This window comes from Somniosus microcephalus, unplaced genomic scaffold, assembly GCF_052327205.1.
Source record: "Somniosus microcephalus isolate GS21.2 unplaced genomic scaffold, FLI_Smic_1.0 unresolved_chr1, whole genome shotgun sequence".
In the NCBI taxonomy this organism is placed as follows: domain Eukaryota; kingdom Metazoa; phylum Chordata; class Chondrichthyes; order Squaliformes; family Somniosidae; genus Somniosus; species Somniosus microcephalus.
The window spans coordinates 31563035-31587304 of NW_028225179.1; positions in this window are offsets into that span (position 1 = coordinate 31563035).

Consider the following 24270-nt stretch of genomic DNA (forward strand, 5'->3'; position numbering starts at 1 on the left):
AGTGATCAGGAGCAGGAACCCTGGCTGGTTCCCCCTCTCTCTAACTCAGGGGTCACTGGATAGTGATCAGGAGCTGGAACCCGGGCTGATTTCCCCTCTCTCTCTAACCCAGAGGTCACTGGACTGTGATCAGGAGCAGGAACCCTGGCTGATTTCACCTGTCTCTCTAACCCGGGGTCACTGGACTGTGATCAGGAGCATGAAGCCTCGCTGATTTCCCTCTCTCTCTAACCAGGGGTCACTGGGCAGTGATCAGGAGCAGGAACCCTGGCTGATTTCCTTCTCTCTCTAACCCAGGGGTCACTGGGCAGTGATCAGGAGCAGGAACCCTGGCTGATTTCCCCTCTCACTAACCCAGGGGTCACTGGGCAGTGATCAGGAGCATGAACCCTGGCTGATTTCCCCTCTCTCTCTAACCCAGGGGTCACTGGACTGTGATCAGGAGCAGGAACCCTGGCTGATTTCCCCTCTCTCTAACCCAGGGGTCACTGGATAGTGAACAGGAGCGGGATAAGCGTGGGATTGATCCGGGGCTATGGGGAGTGAGCGTGGCAGTGGGCTTAGTTTGTGATTGATACAGGGCTAGAGGAGAGAGCTGGGCAGTGGGATTAGTTTGGTAATTGATACAGGGCTATGGGGTGAGAGTGGGGCAGTGTGATTTGTTTGGGATTGATACAAGGCTATGGGGAGAGTGCGGGGCAGTGGGATTAGTTTGGGGATTGATACAGGGCAATCGGGAGAGAGCGGGGCAGTGGGATTAGTTTGGGGATTGATACAGGGCAATGGGAAGATCGCGGGGCAGTGGGATTAGTTTGGGGATTGATACAGGGCTATGGGGTGAGAGCAGGGCAGTCTGATTAGTTTGGGATTGATACAGGGTTATCGGGAGCGAGCGAGGCAGTTGGATTAGTTTGGGATTGATAAAGGGCTATGGGGAGAGAGCGGGGCAGTGGGATTAGTTTTGAGGATTGATACAGGGCTCTGGGGAGAGAGCGGGTCAGTGTGATTAGTTTGGGATTGATGCAGGACTATGGGACGAGAGCGCGGCCGTTGGGATTAGTTTAGGATTGATGTAGGGCTATGGGGGGAGAGCGGGGCAGTGGGATTAGTTTTGGGATTGATACAGGGCTATGGGGAGAGAGCGGGGCAGTGGGATTAGTTTGGGGATTGATACAGGGCTATGGGGAGAGAGCGGGGCAGTGTGATTAGTTTGGGATTGATACAGGGCAATCGGGAGAGAGCGGGGCAGTGGGATTAGTTTGGGGATTGATACAGGGCTATGGGGAGTCAGCAGGGCAGTGGGATTAGTTTGGGGATTGATACAGGGCTATGGGGATAGAGCGGGGCAGTGGGATTATTTTGAGATTGATACAGGGCTATGGGGAGAGAGCAGGGCAGTGGGATTAGTTTGGGATTGATACAGGGCTATGGGGAGAGAGCGGGGCAGTGGGATTAGTTTGGGATTGATACAAGGCTATGGGGAGAGAGCGGGGCAGTGGGATTAGTTTGGGGATTGAAACGGCTATGGGGAGAGAGCGGGGCATTGGGATTAGTTTGGGATTGATACAGGACTATGGGGAGAGAGTGGGGCTTTGGGATTAGTTTTGGATTGATACAGGGCTATTGGGAGTGAGCGGGGCACTGGGATTAGTTTGGGAATGATACAGGGCTATGGGGAGTGAGCGGGGCAGTGGGATTAGTTTGGGGACTGATACAGGGCTATGGGGAGAGAGCGGGGCTGTGTGATTAGTTTGGGATTGATACAGGGCAATCGGGAGAGAGCGGGGCAGTGGGATTAGTTTGGGGATTGATACAGGGCTATGGGAAGAGCGCGGGGCAGTGGGATTAGTTTGGGGATTGATACAGGGCTATGGGGTGAGAGCAGGGCAGTCTGATTAGTTTGTGATTGATACAGGGTTATCGGGAGCGAGCGAGGCATTGGGAATAGTTTGGGATTGATACAGGGCTATCGGGAGAGATCGGGGCAGTGTGATTAGTTTGGGATTGATACAGGGCTATGGGGACAGAGTGGGGCTTTGGGATTAGTTTGGGATTGATACAGGGCTATCGGGAGTGAGCGGGGCAATGGGATTAGTTTGGGATTGATACAGGGCTATGGGGAGTGAGCGGGGCAGTGGGATTAGTTTGTGGATTGATACAGGGTTATGGGGAGTGAGCGGGGCAGTGGGATTAGTTTGGGATTGATACAGGGCTATGGGGAGAGAGCGGGGCAGTGGGATTAGTTTGGGATTGATACAGGGCTATGGGGAGAGAGCGGGACAGTGTGATTAGTTTGGGATTGATAAAGGGCTATGGGGAGAGAGCGAGGCAGTGGAATTAGTTTTGGGGATTGATACAGGGCTATGGGGAGAGAGCGGGGCTGTGTGATTAGTTTGGGATTGTTGCAGGACTATGGGAAGAGAGCGCGGCAGTGGGATTAGTTTAGGATTGATGTAGGGCTATGGGGGGAGAGTGAGGCAGTGGGATTAGTTTGGGGATTGATACAGGGCTATGGGGAGAGAGTGGGGCAGTGGGATTAGTTTGGCGATTGACACAGGGCTATGGGGAGAGCGCGGGGCAGTGTGATTAGTTTGGGATTCATACAGGGCAATCGGGAGAGAGCGGGGCAGTGGGATTAGTTTGGGGATTGAGACAGGGCTATCGGGAGAGCGCGGGGCAGTGGGATTAGTTTGGGGATTGATACAGGGCTATGGGGTGAGTGCAGGGCAGTCTGATTAGTTTGGGATTGATACAGGGTTATCTGGAGCGAGCGAGGCATTGGGAATAGTTTGGGATTGATACAGGGCTATCGGGAGAGATTGTGGCAGTGTGATTAGTTTGGGATTGATACAGGGCTATGGGGAGAGAGTGGGGATTTGGGATTAGTTTGGGATTGATACAGGGCTATGCGGAGAGATCGGGGCAGTGGGATTAGTTTGGGGATTGATGCAGGGCTATGGGGAGAGAGCGGGGCAGTGTGATTAGTTTGGGATTGATACAGGGCAATCGGGAGAGAGCGGGGCAGTGGGATTAGTTTGGGGATTGAGACAGGGCTATCGGGAGAGCGCGGGGCTGTGGTATTAGTTTGGGGATTGATACAGGGCTATTGGGTGAGTGCAGGGCAGTCTGATTAGTTTGGGATTGATACAGGGTTATCGGGAGCGAGCGAGGCATTGGGAATAGTTTGGGATTGATACCGGTCTAGCGGGAGAGATTGGGGCAGTGTGATTAGTTTGGGATTGATACAGGGCTATGGGGAGAGAGTGGGGCTTTGGGATTAGTTTGGGATTGATACAGGGCTATGCGGAGAGATCGGGGCAGTGGGATTAGTTTCGGGATTGATACAGGGCAATCGGGAGAGAGCAGGGCAGTGGGATTAGTTTGGGGATTGATACAGGGCTATGGGAAGATCGCGGGGCAGTGGGATTAGTTTGGGGATTGATACAGGGCTATGGGGTGAGAGCAGGGCAGTCTGATTAGTTTGGGATTGATACAGGGTTATCCGGAGCGAGCGAGGCAGTTGGATTAGTTTGGGATTGATAAAGGGCTATGGGGAGAGAGCGGGGCAGTGGGATTAGTTTGGGGATTGATACAGTGCTATGGGGTGAGAGCAGGGCAGTCTGATTAGTTTGGGATTGATACAGGGTTATCGGGAGCGAGCGAGGCAGTTGGATTAGTTTGGGATTGATAAAGGGCTATGGGGAGAGAGCGGGGCAGTGGGATTAGTTTTGAGGATTGATACAGGGCTCTGGGGAGAGAGCGGGTCAGTGTGATTAGTTTGGGATTGATGCAGGACTATGGGACGAGAGCGCGGCAGTGGGATTAGTTTAGGATTGATGTAGGGCTATGGGGGGAGAGCGGGGCAGTGGGATTAGTTTTGGGATTGATACAGGGCTATGGGGAGAGAGCGGGGCAGTGGGATTAGTTTGGGGATTGATACAGGGCTAAGGGGAGAGAGCGGGGCAGTGTGATTAGTTTGGGATTGATACAGGGCAATCGGGAGAGAGCGGGGCAGTGGGATTAGTTTGGGGATTGATACAGGGCTATGGGGATAGAGCGGGGCAGTGGGATTATTTTGAGATTGATACAGGGCTATGGGGAGAGAGCAGGGCAGTGGGATTAGTTTGGGATTGATACAGGGCTATGGGGAGAGAGCGGGGCAGTGGGATTAGTTTGGGATTGATACAAGGCTATGGGGAGAGAGCGGGGCAGTGGGATTAGTTTGGTGATTGAAACGGCTATGGGGAGAGAGCGGGGCATTGGGATTAGTTTGGGATTGATACAGGACTATGGGGAGAGAGTGGGGCTTTGGGATTAGTTTTGGATTGATGCAGGGCTATCGGGAGTGAGCTGGGCACTGGGATTAGTTTGGAACTGATGCAGGGCTATGGGGAGAGAGCGGGGCAGTGGGATTAGGTTGGCGATTGATAAAGGGCTAACAGGAGAGAGCAGGGCAGTGGGATTAGTTTGGGACTGAGACAGAGGGTTGTCAAGTAGCTGTTCCCAGTCCACTTTGGACAGATCCTGCCTTATCATATTAAAATCGGCCTGTTGTTTGCTAAATTTCCCCACTGAACTCATTGTTAATCTGCTTTATCAAAACGTGCCTGGATCTCCTGGTATATTTCAATACTCAACCTCGGTAGATTAAAGAAAAGTGTTTCCGTGATTTGATTTAAATGCAGAGGAGGGATTCACATGCGGATGAATGTTGGTCTGCAGATATCTGGGTACACCTTAGAAAATTAAAGTCTGTTCTGGGTATTCTTACTGAGATTTGAATGAATTTTAGGCCGTGAGACTCACTGTCTTATACACAGGAGTGAAGGATTACATCAAACAAAGATAATGGCCCTGAAATCATGGTCTCCGGAGCAACGACTTAGGCCTTGGTAGAGGCCCCGCAAGTTCCGTGTTTCTGTCTGCGCTGTGTATGCGCTGAATCCCCGGACTTGCAATCTATCAAGGTTTGCTACAGAATCGATAGAGTAAAGCTCTCTTTAAACCAGCCCATCAAAAACTCCCAGGGCAGGAACAACACGGGTTAGATACAGAGTGAAGCTCCCTCTACACTGTCCCATCAAACACTCCCAAGGCAGGTACTGCACAGGTTAGATACAGAGTAAAGCTCCCTCTACGCTGTCCCATCAAACACTCCCAAGGCAGGTACAGCACGGGTTAGATACAGAGTAATGCTCCCTCTACACTGTCCCATCAAACACTCCCAAGGCAGGTACCGCACGGGTTAGATACAGACAAAAAGCTCCCTCTACACTGTCCCATCAAACATTCCCAAGGCAGGTGCTGCACGGGTTAGATATATATAGTAATGCTCCCTCTACACTGTCCCATCAAACACTCCCAGGGCTATGGGGAGAGAGCGTGGCAGTGGGGTTAGTTTGGGAATGATGCAGGGCTATGGGCAGAGAGTGGGGCAGAGGAGGGATTAGTTTGGAATTGATGCAGGGCTATTGGGAAAAGTTTGGGATTGATGCAGGGCTATGGGGAGAGAGTGGGGCAGTGGGATTAGTTTGGGATTGATTCAGGGCTATGGGGGGAGAGCAGGGCAGTGGGATTAGTTTGGGATCAAGACAGAGCTATGGGGGGAAAGCGAGGCAGTGGGATTAGTTTGGGATTGATACAGGGCTATGGGGAGAGAGCGGGGCAGTGGGATTAGATTGGGGATTGATACAGGGCTATGGGGAGTCAGCAGGGCAGTGGGATTAGTTTGGGGATTGATACAGGGTATGGGGAGAGCGGGGCAGTGGGATTAGTTTGGGGATTGATACAGGGTATGGGGAGAGAGCGGGGCAGTGTGATTAGTTTGGGATTGATGCAGGACTATGGGAAGAGAGCGCGGCAGTGGGATTAGTTTAGGATTGATGTAGGGCTATGGGGGGAGAGTGAGGCAGTGGGATTAGTTTGGGGATTGATACAGGGCTATGGGGAGAGAGTGGGGCAGTGGGATTAGTTTGGGGATTGACACAGGGCTATGGGGAGAGAGCGGGGCAGTGTGATTAGTTTGGGATTGATACAGGGCAATCGGGAGAGAGCGGGGCAGTGGGATTAGTTTGGGGATTGAGACAGGGCTATCGGGAGAGCGCGGGGCAGTGGGATTAGTTTGGGGGTTGATACAGGGCTATGGGGTGAGTGCAGGGCAGTCTGATTAGTTTCGGATTGATACAGGGTTATCGGGAGCGAGCGAGGCATTGGGAATAGTTTGGGATTGATACAGGGCTATGGGGAGAGAGTGGGGCGTTGGGATTAGTTTGGGATTGATACAGGGCTATGCGGAGAGATCGGGGCAGTGGGATTAGTTTGGGGATTGATACAGGGCTATGGGGAAAGAGCGGGGCAGTGGTATTAGTTTGCGATTGATGCAGGGCTATGGGGAGAGAGCGGGGCAGTGGGATTAGTTTGGGATTGATGCAGGAATATGGGGAGCGAGCAAAGCATTGGGAATAGTTTGGGATTCATACAGGGCTATCGGGAGAGATCGGGGCAATGTGATTAGTTTGGGATTGATACAGGGCTATGGGGAGAGAGCGGGGCAGTGGGATTTGTTTGGGATTGATACAGGGCTATGGGGAGAAAGCGGGGCAGTGGGATTAATTTGGGGATTGATACATGGCTATGGGGAGAAAGCGGGGCAGTGGGATTAGTTTGGATATAACACAGGGCTATGGGGAGAAAGCGGGCAGTGGGATTTGTTTGGATATAACACAGGGCTATGGGGAGAAAGCGGGCAGTGGGCTTACGTTGGGGATTGATACAGGGCTATGGGGAGAGAGCAGGGCAGTGGGATTAGGTTGGGGACTGATGCAGGGCTATGGGGAGAGAGCGGGGCAGTGGGATTAGGTTGGCGATTGATAAAGGGCTAACAGGAGAGAGCAGGGCAGTGGGATTAGTTTGGGACTGAGACAGAGGGTTGTCAAGTAGCTGTTCCCAGTCCACTTTGGACAGATCCTGCCTTATCATATTAAAATCGGCCTGTTGTTTGCTAAATTTCCCCACTGAACTCATTGTTAATCTGCTTTATCAAAACGTGCCTGGATCTCCTGGTATATTTCAATACTCAACCTCGGTAGATTAAAGAAAAGTGTTTCCGTGATTTGATTTAAATGCAGAGGAGGGATTCACATGCGGATGAATGTTGGTCTGCAGATATCTGGGTACACCTTAGAAAAATGAAGCAAATAAAAGACAATTAAAGTCTGTTCTGGGTATTCTTACTGAGATTTGAATGAATTTTAGGCCGTGAGACTCACTGTCTTATACACAGGAGTGAAGGATTACATCAAACAAAGATAATGGCCCTGAAATCATGGTCTCCGGAGCAACGACTTAGGCCTTGGTAGAGGCCCCGCAAGTTCCGTGTTTCTGTCTGCGCTGTGTATGCGCTGAATCCCCGGACTTGCAATCTATCAAGGTTTGCTACAGAATCGATAGAGTAAAGCTCTCTTTAAACCAGCCCATCAAAAACTCCCAGGGCAGGAACAACACGGGTTAGATACAGAGTGAAGCTCCCTCTACACTGTCCCATCAAACACTCCCAGGGCTATGGGGAGAGAGCGTGGCAGTGGGGTTAGTTTTGAGGATTGATACAGGGCTCTGGGGAGAGAGCAGGGCAGTGGGATTAGTTTGGGATTGATACAGGGCTATGGGGAGAGAGCAGGGCAGTGGGATTAGTTTGGGATTGATGCAGGACTATGGGACGAGAGCGCGGCAGTGGGATTAGTTTAGGATTGATGTAGGGCTATGGGGGGAGAGCGGGGCAGTGGGATTAGTTTTGGGATTGATACAGGGCTATGGGGAGAGAGCGGGGCAGTGGGATTAGTTTGGGGATTGATACAGGGCTAAGGGGAGAGAGCGGGGCAGTGTGATTAGTTTGGGATTGATACAGGGCAATCGGGAGAGAGCGGGGCAGTGGGATTAGTTTGGGGATTGATACAGGGCTATGGGGATAGAGCGGGGCAGTGGGATTATTTTGAGATTGATACAGGGCTATGGGGAGAGAGCAGGGCAGTGGGATTAGTTTGGGATTGATACAGGGCTATGGGGAGAGAGCGGGGCAGTGGGATTAGTTTGGGATTGATACAAGGCTATGGGGAGAGAGCGGGGCAGTGGGATTAGTTTGGTGATTGAAACGGCTATGGGGAGAGAGCGGGGCATTGGGATTAGTTTGGGATTGATACAGGACTATGGGGAGAGAGTGGGGCTTTGGGATTAGTTTTGGATTGATGCAGGGCTATCGGGAGTGAGCGGGGCACTGGGATTAGTTTGGGAATGATACAGGGCTATGGGGAGTGAGCGGGTCAGTGGGATTACTTTGGGGACTGATACAGGGCTATGGGGAGAGAGCGGGGCTGTGTGATTAGTTTGGGTTTGATACAGGGCAATCGGGAGAGAGCGGGGCAGTGGGATTAGTTTGGGGATTGGTACAGGGCTATGGGAAGAGCGCGGGGCAGTGGGATTAGTTTGGGGATTGATACAGGGCTATGGGGTGAGAGCAGGGCAGTCTGATTAGTTTGTGATTGATACAGGGTTATCGGGAGCGAGCGAGGCATTGGGAATAGTTTGGGATTGATACAGGGCTATCGGGAGAGATCGGGGCAGTGTGATTAGTTTGGGATTGATACAGGGCTATGGGGACAGAGTGGGGCTTTGGGATTAGTTTGGGATTGATACAGGGCTATCGGGAGTGAGCGGGGCAATGGGATTAGTTTGGGATTGATACAGGGCTATGGGGAGTGAGCGGGGCAGTGGGATTAGTTTGTGGATTGATACAGGGCTATGGGGAGTGAGCGGGGCAGTGGGATTAGTTTGGGATTGATACAGGGCTATGGGGAGAGAGCGGGGCAGTGGGATTAGTTTGGGATTGATACAGGGCTATGGGGAGAGAGCGGGGCAGTTGGATTAGTTTGGGATTGATAAAGGGCTATGGGGAGAGAGCGAGGCAGTGGGATTAGTTTTGGGGATTGATACAGGGCTATGGGGAGAGAGCGGGGCTGTGTGATTAGTTTGGGATTGATGCAGGACTATGGGAAGAGAGCGCGGCAGTGGGATTAGTTTAGGATTGATGTAGGGCTATGGGGGGAGAGTGAGGCAGTGGGATTAGTTTGGGGATTGATACAGGGCTATGGGGAGAGCGCGGGGCAGTGTGATTAGTTTGGGATAGATACAGGGCAATCGGGAGAGAGCGGGGCAGTGGGATTAGTTTGGGGATTGAGACAGGGCTATCGGGAGAGCGCGGGGCAGTGGGATTAGTTTGGGGATTGATACAGGGCTATGGGGTGAGTGCAGGGCAGTATGATTAGTTTGGGATTGATACAGGGTTATCTGGAGCGAGCGAGGCATTGGGAATAGTTTGGGATTGATACAGGGCTATCGGGAGAGATTGTGGCAGTGTGATTAGTTTGGGATTGATACAGGGCTATGGGGAGAGAGTGGGGATTTGGGATTAGTTTGGGATTGATACAGGGCTATGCGGAGAGATCGGGGCAGTGGAATTAGTTTGGGGATTGATGCAGGGCTATGGGGAGAGAGCGGGGCAGTGTGATTCGTTTGGGATTGATACAGGGCAATCGGGAGAGAGCGGGGCAGTGGGATTAGTTTGGGGATTGAGACAGGGCTATCGGGAGAGCGCGGGGCTGTGGTATTAGTTTGGGGATTGATACAGGGCTATGGGGTGAGTGCAGGGCAGTCTGATTAGTTTGGGATTGATACAGGGTTATCGGGAGCGAGCGAGGCATTGGGAATAGTTTGGGATTGATACCGGTCTAGCGGGAGAGATTGGGGCAGTGTGATTAGTTTGGGATTGATAACAGGGCTATGGGGAGAGAGTGGGGCTTTGGGATTAGTTTGGGATTGATACAGGGCTATGCGGAGAGATCGGGGCAGTGGGATTAGTTTCGGGATTGATACAGGGCAATTGGGAGAGAGCGGGGCAGTGGGATTAGTTTGGGGATTGATACAGTGCTATGGGAAGATCGCGGGGCAGTGGGATTAGTTTGGGGATTGATACAGGGCTATGGGGTGAGAGCAGGGCAGTCTGATTAGTTTGGGATTGATACAGGGTTATCGGGAGCGAGCGAGGCAGTTGGATTAGTTAGGGATTGATAAAGGGCTATGGGGAGAGAGCGGGGCAGTGGGATTAGTTTGGGGATTGATACAGTGCTTTGGGGTGAGAGCAGGGCAGTCTGATTAGTTTGGGATTGATACAGGGTTATCGGGAGCGAGCGAGGCAGTTGGATTAGTTTGGGATTGATAAATGGCTATTGGGAGAGAGCGGGGCAGTGGGATTAGTTTTGAGGATTGATACAGGGCTCTGGGGAGAGAGCAGGGCAGTGGGATTAGTTTGGGATTGATACAGGGCTATGGGGAGAGAGCAGGGCAGTGGGATTAGTTTGGGATTGATACAGGGCTATGGGGGAGAGCGGGGCAGTGGGATTAGTTTGGGATTGATACAAGGCTATGGGGAGAGAGCGGGGCAGTGGGATTACTTTGGGGATTGAAACGGCTATGGGGAGAGAGCGGGGCATTGGGATTAGTTTGGGATTGATACAGGACTATGGGGAGAGAGTGGGGCTTTGGGATTAGTTTTGGATTGATACAGGGCTATCGGGAGTGAGCGGGGCACTGGGATTAGTTTGGGAATGATACAGGGCTATGGGGAGTGAGCGGGGCAGTCTGATTAGTTTGTGATTGATACAGGGTTATCGGGAGCGAGCGAGGCATTGGGAATAGTTTGGGATTGATACAGGGCTACCGGGAGAGATCGGGGCAGTGTGATTTGTTTGGGATTGATACAGGGCTATGGGGACAGAGTGGGGCTTTGGGATTAGTTTGGGATTGATACAGGGCTATCGGGAGTGAGCGGGGCAATCGGATTAGTTTGGGATTGATACAGGGCTATGGGGAGTGAGCGGGGCAGTGGGATTAGTTTGTGGATTGATACAGGGCTATGGGGAGTGAGCGGGGCAGTGGGATTAGTTTGGGATTGATACAGGGCTATGGGGAGAGAGCGGTGCAGTGGGATTAGTTTGGATATAACACAGGGCTATGGGGAGAAAGCGGGGCAGTGGACTTCCGTTGGGGACTGGTACAGGGCTATGGGGAGAGAGCGGGGCAGTGGGATTTGTTTGGATATAACACAGGGCTATGGGGAGAAAGCAGGGCAGTGGACTTACGTTGGGGATTGATACAGGGCTATGGGGAGAGAGCGGGGCAGTGGGATTTGTTTGGGATTGATACAGGGCTATGGGGAGATAGCGGGGCAGTGGGATTAATTTGGGGATTGATACAGGGCTATGGGGAGAAAGCGGGGCAGTGGGATTAGTTTGGATATAACATAGGGCTATGGGGAGAAAGCGGGCAGTGGGATTTGTTTGGATATAACACAGGGCTATGGGGAGAAAGCGGGCAGTGGGCTTGCGTTGGGGATTGATACAGGGCTATGGGGAGAGAGCAGGGCAGTGGAAATACTTTGGAGATTGATACAGGCCTATCGGGAGAGAGCGCGGCAGTCGGATTAGGTTGGGGACTGATACAGGGCTATGGGGAGAGAGCGAGGCAGTGGGATTAGGTTGGCGATTGATAAAGGGCTAACAGGAGAGAGCAGGGCAGTGGGATTAGTTTGGGACTGAGACAGAGGGTTGTCAAGTAGCTGTTCCCAGTCCACTTTGGACAGACCCTGCCTTATATTAAAATGACCTGTTGTTTGCTAAATTTCCCCACTGAACTCATTGTTAATCTGCTTTATCAAAACGTGCCTGGATCTCCTGGTATATTTCAATACTGAACCGCGGTAGATTAAATAAAAGTGTTACCGTGATTTGATTTAAATGCAGAGGAGGGATTCACATGCGGATGAATGTTGGTCTGCAGATATCTGGGTACACCTTAGAAAAATGAAGCAAATAAAAGACAATTAAAGTCTGTTCTGGGTATTCTTGCTGAGATTTGAATGAATTTTAGGCCGTGAGACTCACTGCCTTATACACAGGAGTGAAGGATTACATCAAACAAAGATAATGGCCCTGAAATCATGGTCTCCGGAGCAACGACTTAGGCCTTGGTAGAGGCCCCGCAAGTTCCGTGTTTCTGTCTGCGCTGTGTATGCGCTGAATCCCCGGACTTGCAATCTATCAAGGTTTGCTACAGAATCGATAGAGTAAAGCTCTCTTTAAACCAGCCCATCAAAAACTCCCAGGGCAGGAACAACACGGGTTAGATACAGAGTGAAGCTCCCTCTACACTGTCCCATCAAACACTCCCAAGGCAGGTACTGCACGGGTTAGATACAGAGTAAAGCTCCCTCTACGCTGTCCCATCAAACATTCCCAAGGCAGGTGCTGCACGGGTTAGATATATATAGTAATGCTCCCTCTACACTGTCCCATCAAACACTCCCAGGGCTATGGGGAGAGAACGTGGCAGTGGGGTTAGTTTGGGAATGATGCAGGGCTGTGGGCAGAGAGTGGGGCAGAGGATGGATTAGTTTGGAATTGATGCAGGGCTATTGGGAAAAGTTTGGGATTGATGCAGGGCTATGGGGAGAGAGTGGGGCAGTGGGATTAGTTTGGGATTGATTCAGGGCTATGGGGGGAGAGCAGGGCAGTGGGATTAGTTTGGGATCAAGACAGAGCTATGGGGGGAAAGCGAGGCAGTGGGATTAGTTTGGGATTGATACAGGGCTATGGGGAGAGAGCGGGGCAGTGGGATTAGATTGGGGATTGATACAGGGTTATGGGGAGTCAGCAGGGCAGTGGGATTAGTTTGGGGATTGATACAGGGTATGGGGAGAGTGCGGGGCAGTGGGATTAGTTTGGGGATTGATACAGGGTATGGGGAGAGAGCGGGGCAGTGGGATTAGTTTGGGATTGATACAGGGCTATGGGGAGAGAGCGGGGCAGTGGGATTAGTTTGGGGATTGATACAGGGCTATGGGGAGAGAGCGGGGCAGTGGGATTAGTTTGGGGATTGATACAGGGTATGGGGAGAGAGCGGGGCAGTGGGATTAGTTTGGGGATTGATACAGGGTATGGGGAGAGAGCGGGGCAGTGTGATTAGTTTGGGATTGATACAGGGCTATGGGGTTTTGTATATTCCACATGTCCTGTGCTTGAAGTCTCTGACCTTGGCCAGACATTGTTTTAGCATTTCATTGTCTTGGGCTGTTTACTGGCTGTTTACTATGAACATCTTTACCTGTTTCTGATCTACACAGGATGCAACAGATCAGAAAAACCTCCATTCAACAATGCGAATTCCTGTCTCTGCAAAGACATCACACTGTTCCACAATGCAGGAATGTCGCAAACAGCTTTTGATAGCTGAGATCAGCTTTAACCATTCAAACCTTTCAGGTAAAGAAGCTTCTAGATTCCGAGGCACAAATTGAATCGTTTAAGACAGAAAGAATGTCACAGAAATGTGATTTATTGCTGTTATTTTACAATTTACAAATATACACACAATTTGTGTCACTGAATTATAAACAAAAAAAGCAGGCAAAGCTATGACTTAACAGAAATAAACACTTGTTTTTCTTCCTGGACAGCAAAACCAGTCAGACTGACTTGCAAATGTTTACTGATATGTTGACGTAAAGATTTATAATTTACCAATTTCGCTTCTAATGTTTTTCTCTCAAACATTCTCCACAATATTAATCCCTGCTCTTGTCACAAGGAGTGTTGAATTATTTTAGGTACTTCGCAATTAAAAGCAGGAAACAAACTTCATTATACTCACAAATTTTAATCTCCTATTTCCACCATTCAAACCAAATCGAATTGTACGTTATCACTTTAATCAAAGTATTTTCTGTGTCTCTCTCAATAAACAAAGAGTGGTTTCTTCTAAAGTAGCTTCCTGCAATTTTTATACATCATTACATAACTCTTGCTTCAATTAACACTCCACTAAATGTTTAAGAGGAAATCTATATTTACGTTATTCCTGCGACTTGTTAGGACTATCGAACGACAGACATTATAAAATGGTTTGTGTTTTTCCCCTTTCTTGGTTCTCTTCCTAAATGTCTTAATGGTACATTTTTAAAAAGTAATTAAAAAGTAATATGTAACTCCTACAAATCCTCCCCTACCTTCCCCCTCCTCAACACCATGGTTGCATGTTTGTGTAAAGCTACTCACTTCAGTCAATCACTCAAAATCAAATCTTGAGATATTTCAATTTGAAAACATTTTAACCATTTCAGAGCTCTTTAAAAGCGTTTGGACTTCAAGACCTGGTTGAAACTTGTTTAGGTGAGGGGAAAATTGGCTTTTGCTTCAGTCTCTTCCAAAATCATGTTCGAAACTTAGGGGGAAAAAGTGTTTTTTACACTCATTTTTGGTGAAAAGTTCATTAAAAATCTTTAAATTCATTCAAGTCTCACTGCAGCTTTGACAGAAGAAGTTGCTCCAAGTTTCTCCTTCCCCCTTCAATGCTGTCGTTAAACATCCGACAAAATAAAGTCTAATTCCAAACGGAGCTCCAATCAGAAAGTGAATAAAGTGGTTAAACTTCCTAAGAAGGCGGCGAGGTTATCTATCCCCAGCCTAGGCGATGAGTTGGGATCAGTTTTTGGAGATGTTGTTTCCTCTTTTTCTGTTGCCGTTCCCTCCGTCTCTAAGACTCTGAGGTACAAACGGGGGCACAAACTATTTCCCTTTCTCGCAACATGATTTAAATGACCCTGGCTGATTTCCCTCTCTCTCTAACCCAGGGGTCACTGGACAATGATCAGGAGCAGGAACCCTGGCTGATTTTCCCCTCTCTCCAACCCAGGGGTCACTGGGCATTGATCAGGAGCAGGAACCCTGGCTGATTTCCCCTTTCTCTAACCCAGGGGTCACTGGATAGTGATCAGGAGCAGGAACCCTGGCTGATTTTCCCCTCTCTCCAACCCAGGGGTCACTGGGCATTGATCAGGAGCAGGAACCCTGGCTGATTTCCCCTTTCTCTAACCCAGGGGTCACTGGATAGTGATCAGGAGCACGAACCCTGGCTGATTTCCCCTTTCTCTAACCCAGGGGTCACTGGATAGTGATCAGGAGCATGAACCCTGGCTGATTTCCCCTCTCTCTAACCCAGGGGTCACTGGATAGTGATCAGGAGCAGGAACCCTGGCTGATTTCCCCTTTCTCTAACCCAGGGGTCACTGGATAGTGATCAGGAGCATGAACCCTGGCTGATTTCCCCTCTCTCTCTAACCTAGGGGTCACTGGACTGTGATCAGGAGCAGGAACCCTGGCTGATTTCACCTGTCTCTCTAACCCAGGGGTCACTGGGCAGTGATCAGGAGCAGGAACCCTGGCTGATTTCACCTGTCTCTCTAACCCAGGCGTCACTGGACTGTGATCAGGAGCAGGAACCCTGGCTGATTTCCTCCTCTCTCTAACTCAGGGGTCACTGGATAGTGATCAGGAGCAGGAACCCTGGCTGGTTCCCCCTCTCTCTAACTCAGGGGTCACTGGATAGTGATCAGGAGCTGGAACCCGGGCTGATTTCCCCTCTCTCTCTAACCCAGAGGTCACTGGACTGTGATCAGGAGCAGGAACCCTGGCTGATTTCACCTGTCTCTCTAACCCGGGGTCACTGGACTGTGATCAGGAGCATGAAGCCTCGCTGATTTCCCTCTCTCTCTAACCAGGGGTCACTGGGCAGTGATCAGGAGCAGGAACCCTGGCTGATTTCCTTCTCTCTCTAACCCAGGGGTCACTGGGCAGTGATCAGGAGCAGGAACCCTGGCTGATTTCCCCTCTCACTAACCCAGGGGTCACTGGGCAGTGATCAGGAGCATGAACCCTGGCTGGTTTCCCCTCTCTCTCTAACCCAGGGGTCACTGGACTGTGATCAGGAGCAGGAACCCTGGCTGATTTCCCCTCTCTCTAACCCAGGGGTCACTGGATAGTGAACAGGAGCGGGATAAGCGTGGGATTGATCCGGGGCTATGGGGAGTGAGCGTGGCAGTGGGCTTAGTTTGTGATTGATACAGGGCTAGAGGAGAGAGCTGGGCAGTGGGATTAGTTTGGTAATTGATACAGGGCTATGGGGTGAGAGTGGGGCAGTGTGATTTGTTTGGGATTGATACAAGGCTATGGGGAGAGTGCGGGGCAGTGGGATTAGTTTGGGGATTGATACAGGGCAATCGGGAGAGAGCAGGGCAGTGGGATTAGTTTGGGGATTGATACAGGGCAATGGGAAGATCGCGGGGCAGTGGGATTAGTTTGGGGATTGATACAGGGCTATGGGGTGAGAGCAGGGCAGTCTGATTAGTTTGGGATTGATACAGGGTTATCGGGAGCGAGCGAGGCAGTTGGATTAGTTTGGGATTGATAAAGGGCTATGGGGAGAGAGCGGGGCAGTGGGATTAGTTTTGAGGATTGATACAGGGCTCTGGGGAGAGAGCGGGTCAGTGTGATTAGTTTGGGATTGATGCAGGACTATGGGACGAGAGCGCGGCCGTTGGGATTAGTTTAGGATTGATGTAGGGCTATGGGGGGAGAGCGGGGCAGTGGGATTAGTTTTGGGATTGATACAGGGCTATGGGGAGAGAGCGGGGCAGTGGGATTAGTTTGGGGATTGATACAGGGCTATGGGGAGAGAGCGGGGCAGTGTGATTAGTTTGGGATTGATACAGGGCAATCGGGAGAGAGCGGGGCAGTGGGATTAGTTTGGGGATTGATACAGGGCTATGGGGAGTCAGCAGGGCAGTGGGATTAGTTTGGGGATTGATACAGGGCTATGGGGATAGAGCGGGGCAGTGGGATTATTTTGAGATTGATACAGGGCTATGGGGAGAGAGCAGGGCAGTGGGATTAGTTTGGGATTGATACAGGGCTATGGGGAGAGAGCGGGGCAGTGGGATTAGTTTGGGATTGATACAAGGCTATGGGGAGAGAGCGGGGCAGTGGGATTAGTTTGGGGATTGAAACGGCTATGGGGAGAGAGCGGGGCATTGGGATTAGTTTGGGATTGATACAGGACTATGGGGAGAGAGTGGGGCTTTGGGATTAGTTTTGGATTGATACAGGGCTATTGGGAGTGAGCGGGGCACTGGGATTAGTTTGGGAATGATACAGGGCTATGGGGAGTGAGCGGGGCAGTGGGATTAGTTTGGGGACTGATACAGGGCTATGGGGAGAGAGCGGGGCTGTGTGATTAGTTTGGGATTGATACAGGGCAATCGGGAGAGAGCGGGGCAGTGGGATTAGTTTGGGGATTGATACAGGGCTATGGGAAGAGCGCGGGGCAGTGGGATTAGTTTGGGGATTGATACAGGGCTATGGGGTGAGAGCAGGGCAGTCTGATTAGTTTGTGATTGATACAGGGTTATCGGGAGCGAGCGAGGCATTGGGAATAGTTTGGGATTGATACAGGGCTATCGGGAGAGATCGGGGCAGTGTGATTAGTTTGGGATTGATACAGGGCTATGGGGACAGAGTGGGGCTTTGGGATTAGTTTGGGATTGATACAGGGCTATCGGGAGTGAGCGGGGCAATGGGATTAGTTTGGGATTGATACAGGGCTATGGGGAGTGAGCGGGGCAGTGGGATTAGTTTGTGGATTGATACAGGGTTATGGGGAGTGAGCGGGGCAGTGGGATTAGTTTGGGATTGATACAGGGCTATGGGGAGAGAGCGGGGCAGTGGGATTAGTTTGGGATTGATACAGGGCTATGGGGAGAGAGCGGGACAGTGTGATTAGTTTGGGATTGATAAAGGGCTATGGGGAGAGAGCGAGGCAGTGGAATTAGTTTTGGGGATTGATACAGGGCTATGGGGAGAGAGCGGGGCTGTGTGATTAGTTTGGGATTGTTGCAGGACTATGGGAAGAGAGCGCGGCAGTGGGATTAGTTTAGGATTGATGTAGGGCTATGGGGGGAGAGTGAGGCAGTGGGATTAGTTTGGGGATTGATACAGGGCTATGGGGAGAGAGTGGGGCAGTGGGATTAGTTTGGCGATTGACACAGGGCTATGGGGAGAGCGCGGGGCAGTGTGATTAGTTTGGGATTCATACAGGGCAATCGGGAGAGAGCGGGGCAGTGGGATTAGTTTGGGGATTGAGACAGGGCTATCGGGAGAGCGCGGGGCAGTGGGATTAGTTTGGGGATTGATACAGGGCTATGGGGTGAGTGCAGGGCAGTCTGATTAGTTTGGGATTGATACAGGGTTATCTGGAGCGAGCGAGGCATTGGGAATAGTTTGGGATTGATACAGGGCTATCGGGAGAGATTGTGGCAGTGTGATTAGTTTGGGATTGATACAGGGCTATGGGGAGAGAGTGGGGATTTGGGATTAGTTTGGGATTGATACAGGGCTATGCGGAGAGATCGGGGCAGTGGGATTAGTTTGGGGATTGATGCAGGGCTATGGGGAGAGAGCGGGGCAGTGTGATTAGTTTGGGATTGATACAGGGCAATCGGGAGAGAGCGGGGCAGTGGGATTAGTTTGGGGATTGAGACAGGGCTATCGGGAGAGAGCGGGGCTGTGGTATTAGTTTGGGGATTGATACAGGGCTATGGGGTGAGTGCAGGGCAGTCTGATTAGTTTGGGATTGATACAGGGTTATCGGGAGCGAGCGAGGCATTGGGAATAGTTTGGGATTGATACCGGTCTAGCGGGAGAGATTGGGGCAGTGTGATTAGTTTGGGATTGATACAGGGCTATGGGGAGAGAGTGGGGCTTTGGGATTAGTTTGGGATTGATACAGGGCTATGCGGAGAGATCGGGGCAGTGGGATTAGTTTCGGGATTGATACAGGGCAATCGGGAGAGAGCAGGGCAGTGGGATTAGTTTGGGGATTGATACAGGGCTATGGGAAGATCGCGGGGCAGTGGGATTAGTTTGGGGATTGATACAGGGCTATGGGGTGAGAGCAGGGCAGTCTGATTAGTTTGGGATTGATACAGGGTTATCGGGAGCGAGCGAGGCAGTTGGATTAGTTTGGGATTGATAAAGTGCTATGGGGAGAGAGCGGGGCAGTGGGATTAGTTTGGGGATTGATACAGTGCTATGGGGTGAGAGCAGGGCAGTCTGATTAGTTTGGGATTGATACAGGGTTATCGGGAGCGAGCGAGGCAGTTGGATTAGTTTGGGATTGATAAAGGGCTATGGGGAGAGAGCGGGGCAGTGGGATTAGTTTTGAGGATTGATACAGGGCTCTGGGGAGAGAGCGGGTCAGTGTGATTAGTTTGGGATTGATGCAGGACTATGGGACGAGAGCGCGGCAGTGGGATTAGTTTAGGATTGATGTAGGGCTATGGGGGGAGAGCGGGGCAGTGGGATTAGTTTTGGGATTGATACAGGGCTATGGGGAGAGAGCGGGGCAGTGGGATTAGTTTGGGGATTGATACAGGGCTAAGGGGAGAGAGCGGGGCAGTGTGATTAGTTTGGGATTGATACAGGGCAATCGGGAGAGAGCGGGGCAGTGGGATTAGTTTGGGGATTGATACAGGGCTATGGGGATAGAGCGGGGCAGTGGGATTATTTTGAGATTGATACAGGGCTATGGGGAGAGAGCAGGGCAGTGGGATTAGTTTGGGATTGATACAGGGCTATGGGGAGAGAGCGGGGCAGTGGGATTAGTTTGGGATTGATACAAGGCTATGGGGAGAGAGCGGGGCAGTGGGATTAGTTTGGTGATTGAAACGGCTATGGGGAGAGAGCGGGGCATTGGGATTAGTTTGGGATTGATACAGGACTATGGGGAGAGAGTGGGGCTTTGGGATTAGTTTTGGATTGATGCAGGGCTATCGGGAGTGAGCGGGGCACTGGGATTAGTTTGGGACTGATGCAGGGCTATGGGGAGAGAGCGGGGCAGTGGGATTAGGTTGGCGATTGATAAAGGGCTAACAGGAGAGAGCAGGGCAGTGGGATTAGTTTGGGACTGAGACAGAGGGTTGTCAAGTAGCTGTTCCCAGTCCACTTTGGACAGATCCTGCCTTATCATATTAAAATCGGCCTGTTGTTTGCTAAATTTCCCCACTGAACTCATTGTTAATCTGCTTTATCAAAACGTGCCTGGATCTCCTGGTATATTTCAATACTCAACCTCGGTAGATTAAAGAAAAGTGTTTCCGTGATTTGATTTAAATGCAGAGGAGGGATTCACATGCGGATGAATGTTGGTCTGCAGATATCTGGGTACACCTTAGAAAATTAAAGTCTGTTCTGGGTATTCTTACTGAGATTTGAATGAATTTTAGGCCGTGAGACTCACTGTCTTATACACAGGAGTGAAGGATTACATCAAACAAAGATAATGGCCCTGAAATCATGGTCTCCGGAGCAACGACTTAGGCCTTGGTAGAGGCCCCGCAAGTTCCGTGTTTCTGTCTGCGCTGTGTATGCGCTGAATCCCCGGACTTGCAATCTATCAAGGTTTGCTACAGAATCGATAGAGTAAAGCTCTCTTTAAACCAGCCCATCAAAAACTCCCAGGGCAGGAACAACACGGGTTAGATACAGAGTGAAGCTCCCTCTACACTGTCCCATCAAACACTCCCAAGGCAGGTACTGCACAGGTTAGATACAGAGTAAAGCTCCCTCTACGCTGTCCCATCAAACACTCCCAAGGCAGGTACAGCACGGGTTAGATACAGAGTAATGCTCCCTCTACACTGTCCCATCAAACACTCCCAAGGCAGGTACCGCACGGGTTAGATACAGACAAAAAGCTCCCTCTACACTGTCCCATCAAACATTCCCAAGGCAGGTGCTGCACGGGTTAGATATATATAGTAATGCTCCCTCTACACTGTCCCATCAAACACTCCCAGGGCTATGGGGAGAGAACGTGGCAGTGGGGTTAGTTTGGGAATGATGCAGGGCTATGGGCAGAGAGTGGGGCAGAGGAGGGATTAGTTTGGAATTGATGCAGGGCTATTGGGAAAAGTTTGGGATTGATGCAGGGCTATGGGGAGAGAGTGGGGCAGTGGGATTAGTTTGGGATTGATTCAGGGCTATGGGGGGAGAGCAGGGCAGTGGGATTAGTTTGGGATCAAGACAGAGCTATGGGGGGAAAGCGAGGCAGTGGGATTAGTTTGGGATTGATACAGGGCTATGGGGAGAGAGCGGGGCAGTGGGATTAGATTGGGGATTGATACAGGGCTATGGGGAGTCAGCAGGGCAGTGGGATTAGTTTGGGGATTGATACAGGGTATGGGGAGAGCGGGGCAGTGGGATTAGTTTGGGGATTGATACAGGGTATGGGGAGAGAGCGGGGCAGTGGGATTAGTTTGGGATTGATGCAGGACTATGGGAAGAGAGCGCGGCAGTGGGATTAGTTTAGGATTGATGTAGGGCTATGGGGGGAGAGTGAGGCAGTGGGATTAGTTTGGGGATTGATACAGGGCTATGGGGAGAGAGTGGGGCAGTGGGATTAGTTTGGGGATTGACACAGGGCTATGGGGAGAGAGCGGGGCAGTGTGATTAGTTTGGGATTGATACAGGGCAATCGGGAGAGAGCGGGGCAGTGGGATTAGTTTGGGGATTGAGACAGGGCTATCGGGAGAGCGCGGGGCAGTGGGATTAGTTTGGGGGTTGATACAGGGCTATGGGGTGAGTGCAGGGCAGTCTGATTAGTTTCGGATTGATACAGGGTTATCGGGAGCGAGCGAGGCATTGGGAATAGTTTGGGATTGATACAGGGCTATGGGGAGAGAGTGGGGCGTTGGGATTAGTTTGGGATTGATACAGGGCTATGCGGAGAGATCGGGGCAGTGGGATTAGTTTGGGGATTGATACAGGGCTATGGGGAAAGAGCGGGGCAGTGGGATTAGTTTGCGATTGATGCAGGGCTATGGGGAGAGAGCGGGGCAGTGGGATTAGTTTGGGATTGATGCAGGAATATGGGGAGCGAGCAAAGCATTGGGAATAGTTTGGGATTCATACAGGGCTATCGGGAGAGATCGGGGCAATGTGATTAGTTTGGGATTGATACAGGGCTATGGGGAGAGAGCGGGGCAGTGGGATTTGTTTGGGATTGATACAGGGCTATGGGGAGAAAGCGGGGCAGTGGGATTAATTTGGGGATTGATACATGGCTATGGGGAGAAAGCGGGGCAGTGGGATTAGTTTGGATATAACACAGGGCTATGGGGAGAAAGCGGGCAGTGGGATTTGTTTGGATATAACACAGGGCTATGGGGAGAAAGCGGGCAGTGGGCTTACGTTGGGGATTGATACAGGGCTATGGGGAGAGAGCAGGGCAGTGGGATTAGGTTGGGGACTGATGCAGGGCTATGGGGAGAGAGCGGGGCAGTGGGATTAGGTTGGCGATTGATAAAGGGCTAACAGGAGAGAGCAGGGCAGTGGGATTAGTTTGGGACTGAGACAGAGGGTTGTCAAGTAGCTGTTCCCAGTCCACTTTGGACAGATCCTGCCTTATCATATTAAAATCGGCCTGTTGTTTGCGAAATTTCCCCACTGAACTCATTGTTAATCTGCTTTATCAAAACGTGCCTGGATCTCCTGGTATATTTCAATACTCAACCTCGGTAGATTAAAGAAAAGTGTTTCCGTGATTTGATTTAAATGCAGAGGAGGGATTCACATGCGGATGAATGTTGGTCTGCAGATATCTGGGTACACCTTAGAAAAATGAAGCAAATAAAAGACAATTAAAGTCTGTTCTGGGTATTCTTACTGAGATTTGAATGAATTTTAGGCCGTGAGACTCACTGTCTTATACACAGGAGTGAAGGATTACATCAAACAAAGATAATGGCCCTGAAATCATGGTCTCCGGAGCAACGACTTAGGCCTTGGTAGAGGCCCCGCAAGTTCCGTGTTTCTGTCTGCGCTGTGTATGCGCTGAATCCCCGGACTTGCAATCTATCAAGGTTTGCTACAGAATCGATAGAGTAAAGCTCTCTTTAAACCAGCCCATCAAAAACTCCCAGGGCAGGAACAACACGGGTTAGATACAGAGTGAAGCTCCCTCTACACTGTCCCATCAAACACTCCCAGGGCTATGGGGAGAGAGCGTGGCAGTGGGGTTAGTTTGTGGATTGATACAGGGCTATGGGGAGTGAGCGGGGCAGTGGGATTAGTTTGTGGATTGATACAGGGCTATGGGGAGTGAGCGGGGCAGTGGGATTAGTTTGGGATTGATACAGGGCTATGGGGAGAGAGCGGGGCAGTGGGATTAGTTTGGGATTGATACAGGGCTATGGGGAGAGAGCGGGGCAGTTGGATTAGTTTGGGATTGATAAAGGGCTATGGGGAGAGAGCGAGGCAGTGGGATTAGTTTTGGGGATTGATACAGGGCTATGGGGAGAGAGCGGGGCTGTGTGATTAGTTTGGGATTGATGCAGGACTATGGGAAGAGAGCGCGGCAGTGGGATTAGTTTAGGATTGATGTAGGGCTATGGGGGGAGAGTGAGGCAGTGGGATTAGTTTGGGGATTGATACAGGGCTATGGGGAGAGAGTGGGGCAGTGGGATTAGTTTGGGGATTGACACAGGGCTATGGGGAGAGAGCGGGGCAGTGTGATTAGTTTGGGATTGATACAGGGCAATCGGGAGAGAGCGGGGCAGTGGGATTAGTTTGGGGATTGAGACAGGGCTATCGGGAGAGCGCGGGGCAGTGGGATTAGTTTGGGGATTGATACAGGGCTATGGGATGAGTGCAGGGCAGTCTGATTAGTTTGGGATTGATACAGGGTTATCGGGAGCGAGCGAGGCATTGGGAATAGTTTGGGATTGATACAGGGCTATCGGGAGAGATCGGGGCAGTGTGATTAGTTTGGGATTGATACAGGGCTATGGGGACAGAGTGGGGCTTTGGGATTAGTTTGGGATTGATACAGGGCTATGCGCAGAGATTGGGGCAGTGGGATTAGTTTGGGGATTGATACAGGGCTATGGGGAAAGAGCGGGGCAGTGGTATTAGTTTGGGATTGATTCAGGGCTATGGGGGGAGAGCAGGGCAGTGGGATTAGTTTGGGATCAAGACAGCTATGGGGGGAAAGCGAGGCAGTGGGATTAGTTTGGGATTGATACAGGGCTATGGGGAGAGAGCAGGGCAGTGGGATTAGATTGGGGATTGATACAGGGCTATGGGGAGAGAGCGGGGCAGTGGGATTAGTTTGGGGATTGATACAGGGTATGGGGAGAGAGCGGGGCAGTGGGATTAGTTTGGGGATTGATACAGGGTATGGGGAGAGAGTGGGGCAGTGGGATTAGTTTGGGATTGATCCAGGGCTATGGGGGGAGAGCAGGGCAGTGGGATTAGTTTGGGATCAAGACAGCTATGG